This window comes from Ovis aries, unplaced genomic scaffold (genome assembly GCF_016772045.2).
Source record: "Ovis aries strain OAR_USU_Benz2616 breed Rambouillet unplaced genomic scaffold, ARS-UI_Ramb_v3.0 scaffold_83, whole genome shotgun sequence".
In the NCBI taxonomy this organism is placed as follows: domain Eukaryota; kingdom Metazoa; phylum Chordata; class Mammalia; order Artiodactyla; family Bovidae; genus Ovis; species Ovis aries.
The window spans coordinates 1,560,710-1,566,709 of record NW_024599826.1 but is presented as its reverse complement, the minus strand read 5'-3'; positions in this window follow the sequence as shown (position 1 = coordinate 1,566,709).

Sequence of the window (6,000 nt, the reverse complement as noted above, 5' to 3'; positions counted from 1 at the left end):
CTTCATGATCCTAAATTTAACCATATATGCAAAATTCCCTTTGCCATATAAGATAACAGTCATATGTTTGAGGGTTCAGAATGTATCTTTCAGGGCCATTTATTCAGAACTATACTAGCTTATAATTTATACAAGCTGTTCTTATTTTCCAGTGGTCATCCTGAGAGTTACTACATATGTCCTTCACTTAAAAAATCTTAAGTGAATCAAAAACTTTACCAGTCTTCTGTACAACATTGGGTTTTAGACCACTTTAGCTTCATTTCTCTTCTTCTAGCTTGTATATTTATATATTTAATTCAATTAATTTATTCTATGAAACATTAAAAATTATGTTATATAGTCAGTTTTCTTTTAGACTTATCTATATTTACAACGTATTTTGCTTCTCATTCTTTCTTGTAACTCAGACCTTTCATTTGGATCATGTGCCATAGAACTTCCTTTTTGAGGGTCTATGGTGCCAGACTTTAAAAATATACTTACTTGTTTGTTTTAAATATTTTTAATTCCTTTAAACATTTGGAAGATATTTTTGTGGTGTATAGAATCCTAGGTTGCAAATGTAGCCTTACACCCTATTGAAGATAGATATAAGTACACTGTAGTCTGGCTTCTGAAGTGTCTCTTGGTAAGTCAGTGGTCAGTCTAATAGATGCTTCTTTACAGATAATTTATTTTCTCTCTTTCTCAAGAGGTTGTCAATATCTTTTCTTCATCTTTAATGTGTCAATGTCATATATACAGGAGTGGGTTTCTGTAGCTCTTCTTCCATACTCCATGGGCTTCTTGAATCTGAGAAACTGTATTTTTACCTATTTTGGAAATTCTCAGATACTGTCTCTTCATATATTGCCTGTGTTCCATTGTATCTATTCATCATGTAACTTGGAAATAGACACCGATTAGACTTTCTCTTTTTCTCCTCTGTGTTTCTTATTCACTCTCTTGTATATTCCATCACTTCTTTAATCTTTCTGAATAAATTCATTTGAACTATTTATATTTTTAGTTGTGACTAACATGTTATAATGGAGAAGGCGATGGCACCCTGCTCCAGTACTCTTGCCTGGAAAATCCCATGGATGGAGGAGCCTGGTGGGCTGCAGTCCATGGGGTTGCGAACAGTCTGACACAACTGAGTGACTTCACTTTCACTTTTCACTTTCATGCACTGGAGAAGGAAATGGCAACCCACTCCAGTGTTCTTGCCTGGAGAATCCCAGGGACGGGGCAGCCTGGTGGGCTGCTGTCTATGGGGTTGCACAGAGTCGGACATGACTGAAGTGACTTAGCAGCAGCAGCAGCAACATGTTATAAAGCCTGTACATTGATTTTTTTTCTTTGGGATATGTAAATTTAATTTCCAGAATTTCTAGTCAGTTTACTTTTTCCCTGTAGGTATTATAAAGCTTTCCTTTTATTTTCTTAAACACTACAAAATATGTTTAAAATAAGTTACATTTGATAATTACAAAATTATAAAAAGTTCTTGAAGTTTGTATAAATTTGTTTCTGCTGATTTATTTTTATCTTTTTTTTTCTTTTTTTGATAATTCTACTTATAGTGCTTTGTTTTCTTCTGGGATCATTTTTGGCTGTGAAATGCTTGATGTCCATAGAAAAATATTCGGTGGGCCAAAAGGTTCTTTTGAGTTTTTGTGTAACATCTGGAATATTTGTGGGCATTCTTTGAGGCTTAGGATGAGTTGGTTTTATCTCCAGAGCCTTTCAATTTGCTAATTCTAGGCACCAAGGGGCCCTTCTTATCTTTTATCTTGCCTCTACTTGAGATTTTGATTTACAAAGATGATATGAATTTTAGCTGTAAATAAGCTTGAGATCAGACCAGTCAATCCTAAAGAAAATCATCCCTAAATACTCATGGGAAGGACTGATGCTGAAGGTGAAGCTCCAGTACTTTTGTCACCTGGTGTGAAGAGTCAACTCATTGGAAAAGATCCTGATGTGGGGAAAGATTGAAGGCAAAAGAAGGGGGCAGAAGATAAGATGGTTAGATAGCATCACCAACTCATTGGAAGTGAATGTGAGCCAACTCTGGAAGATAGTGGAGGGCAGAGGAGCCTGGTATGCTGCAGTCCCTGGGGTTACAAAGAATCAGACAACAGCAACAACAAAACTTGAGGTTTGCCTATTGGCCTAAAGTTCTTGCAGAATCATTTCCACACGACATCCACCTTTATCAACATCAGAGTCAAGGCAAGTTTCCTTGCATTTGCCTAGATGGGTTTGTTTAGGTCATTCCTACCTGGGAGAATTGCCCTTTGAGGCACATATTTAATTGCTCCTGAGCTTTTATCACTCTGCTTTAAACCCTGGGAGACTCAAAATCTAAGCCTTTCACAGGTTCATCAAAAGCCATCAGATCTAAAGTGGTGTCTGTTCATTATTCATCTCCTTGGAGTCCTGCCTTTGCATAGATTTTGGTGCAATAATTCCTAAGTCTGTTGTCAATTCGATTTAGGAAGATTCATAACATATTTTAACCTGAGTCTTTAACTATTTGTTAGCAGAAAGTTGATACAAATACATGACCTATAAAATTAACAGAAAGAGAAAATATTTTCTGTTTCTTTTTTAAAATTTTTAAAAATATAAATGTATTTATTTTAATTGGAGGTTAATTACTTTACAATATTGTATTGGTTTTGCCATACATCAACATGAATCCGCCACAGGTATACACGTGTTCCCCATCCTGAACCCCCCTCCCTCCTCCCTCCCTATACCATCCCTCTGGGTCGTCTCAGTGCACCAGTCCCAAGCATCCAGTATCATGCATCGGACCTGGACTGGCGATTCGTTTCATATATGATATTATACATGTTCTTTTATAGTTTCCTTTTCTTGCTCTGTGTTTCACTTTGTGTAATTTCTGATGTCATTTCCATTTTTCAAATTCTGTCTTTATATATGTTTAAACAGTTGTTCAACCTTCCCATTGATTTGGATGTGGGATGCATATAAGTACCTTAGGGTATAAAGCAAAGATGTTAAGGATGATTGGATGAGTTTGGACAGATGTACACTTTTGTGTAATCACCACTGGAATTAGAATCTAAAACATTTCCATACCTCAGTAAATTCTGAATTCCTTCATGTCTCTTTCAAGTCTTTAATCCTTTCACCAGGCCACTCTGTTCTAATATTGACAACCAAAGCTTAGTTTTGTCTCTTCTGCTCTAATATTTTATATAAATGGTATCATACTGAGTATATTATTTATATCTGGCTACTTACTGTCAGCACTGTATTTTTCAAATTAATGTATATTATTCTGTCTGTTAGTACTTCATTTTTATTTTGAGTAGCATTCAATTGTTTGAGTATGCAACAACAATGTGTTTATCTATTTACCTAACATCTGGATTATTTTCTGATCTTTGTTATTATAATGCTTCTTATATGATTTTTTTTGTGGAGCTATGTTATTTCCCTTGGGTTGTTACCTAAAAGTAGATTTACTAGGGCAGTTTACTTGAAAAATCATTCACCAGACATTTTTCAAATTTGATCAAAAATAAAAAAAATCAGTGAAGCACAAATAGAACAGGATAAGTGCAAATAAAACCATATAATAATTAACTAGTTTAAAGTCAAAGATAAAGAATATATCTCAAAGATATTCAGAGTGAGGGAAAAGAAACTTTACCCACAAGGGGGCAGCAAAATTGAATTGTCGTAAGAAAAACGGAATCACAAAAGGCAGTGGAATGACTTCATCACAATGGTGAAAAAAACTGTTGACAAATTCTATATCAAAGGAAAATTTTTTGTAAAATAAAAGTGAGATATAGATATCTGAGATCTTGGGTCATTTAAAGAAATGTGTTCTTTGCCATATGTGCTGAATAGTATGGTAGACTGTTTCTTTTTTTGGTTAATATTTTATTGGTTCAGTTTAATCTGAATGTATCCTCGTGGAATGAATTGATGACACTTTCCTTTAGAGGTTTTATTTGTTTCTGTTGGGAACTGATGGGCATTGCTGATGTAGTACCACATCAGTCCTCTTTGAGGATCTGGGTTAATGTAGGGGACTTCTCTCCAACCTCTGTGCTGTGCTAAGTCGCTTTAGTTGGGTTTGACTCTTTGTGACCCTGTGGACTGTAGCCCACCAGGCTCCTCTATCCATGGGATTCTCCAGGCAAGAATACTGGAGTGGGTTGCATGCCCTTCTGTCTCTCAGGGGATCTTCCCAGCCCAGGATTCGAACAGGCATCTCTTGTGTCTCCTGCACTGGCAGGCAGGTTCTTTACCACTAGCGCCACCTGTTCACGTGGGCTCAAAAGAGCACGACACTGATAATAGGCATTTATCCTGAGATAACCTGGTTTCTGTGTTCTCTTTCAGCCAGTCTTCCTCAAATCTTGTTTTAGCTCCCTGTTGCTGCTGTATTTGCAATTTTTAAAATAAATTTTCTTTCAGTGTATTCAGGAATTAGCTATATTGTCATGGGGTGGGGTGGGGGGTGCAATGTTTCTTTGAAACTGCCCTATTGCAGAGAGTGGCTGATATGTGCCTTATCTGTAGGTTGGGAGGGTCGCCCCTACCATGTCTAGTCTCAGTTATTTTTCTCTTTGTGAGAGGAAGACACGAACAAGGTATCAATGTGAAGCTGAGTGTTGTCCAGGCAGTGTTTATGAACTCACTTTGCAGCCATTGGTTACACAGCAGTTAGCACATAGAAGGTGTTGAATTATTCCTTGTCAAATGAGCCAGTAGATGAACAGATTACCTCCTGTGGCCTGAAGAGAAAAATTGGAGCATGCTTCACAGTTTTGCTCCCTCAAGCTGGAGAGAGTCTTGGCAATGCTGGCCTCCTTTCTGTGAAGACATGCTGGGAGCCAACTAGAAATAAAAGGCAAATGTGAAGAGAATGTTTCTTGTGTATTTGGGATTCTACTGGGAATGCTTGAGAAGGGTAAATGGAAGAAGATGTGAGAAACATGTTGACAGGATAAAACACAAGGAGATGACTAGCAAACTTGAGAACAGCTGCAAAAGGAATGAACACAGAACAATAACAATCAGAAACTGCCAGGAGGAGAAAATACTGAATTAGTTGGGTGTTTTTCATCTCAAGCCCTATTGTCTGAGAAGCAGCTGTGTATGGCACACACTCTACTTTCTCTTCCTCACTGACAGGCCACCAACTATTTTTCTTAGATTCTGTTTGTATAATTTAACTTTTATTAACTTAAGAAAAACTCCTACACTAGCTGGCTCTCTTGCTGCTACTGCTAAGTTGCTTCAGTCGTGTCTGACTCTGTGCGACCCCATAGACGGCAGACCACCAGGCTCCCCTGTCCCTGGGATTCTCCAGGCAAGAACACTGGAGTGGGTTGCCATTGCCTTCTCTAATGCATAAAAATGAAAAGTGAAAGTGAAGTCGCTCAGTCGTGTCCGACTCTTTGAGACCCCATGGACCGCAGCCTAGCAGGCTCCTCCATCCATGGGATTTTCCAGGCAAGAGCACTGGAGTGGGCTGCCATTGCCTTCTCCGAGCTGGCTCTCTTACATACATTATTTTAATTAATACTTAAAACAGCACAGTGAAATGAGTACATTTTAATTCTCCTTTTCCCCAGTTAATGGAATTGAATGTACTTTCTTAAAATTCTTTCCTTTGATTTGTGAGATGAGATTCGGAGTCTTCCCAGTAGCATTATTTCCTTAGATTGTCTCCTCTTGAGCCACAGCTTAGATTTCTCAGCAATGATCATGGCATAAAACAGATTCTACCTTAAATATACCTGGATTCTATGATGAATTTTTGTCTCTTACATGTATACAAGAGGGATTGGGTAGGTCTTTAACATATGGAATTTAATTATTAGTCTGGTTGCTTTTTAGTCTGTTATAGTCTTTCTCTTTGGTTGACAGATGTTTTCAAGAATTTGCTTTTTACTTACTTTCTTTATTCCTTTCTGCAATAATAAATCAATGCCAATTCAGGAGACTGAATCTTAATGAGAA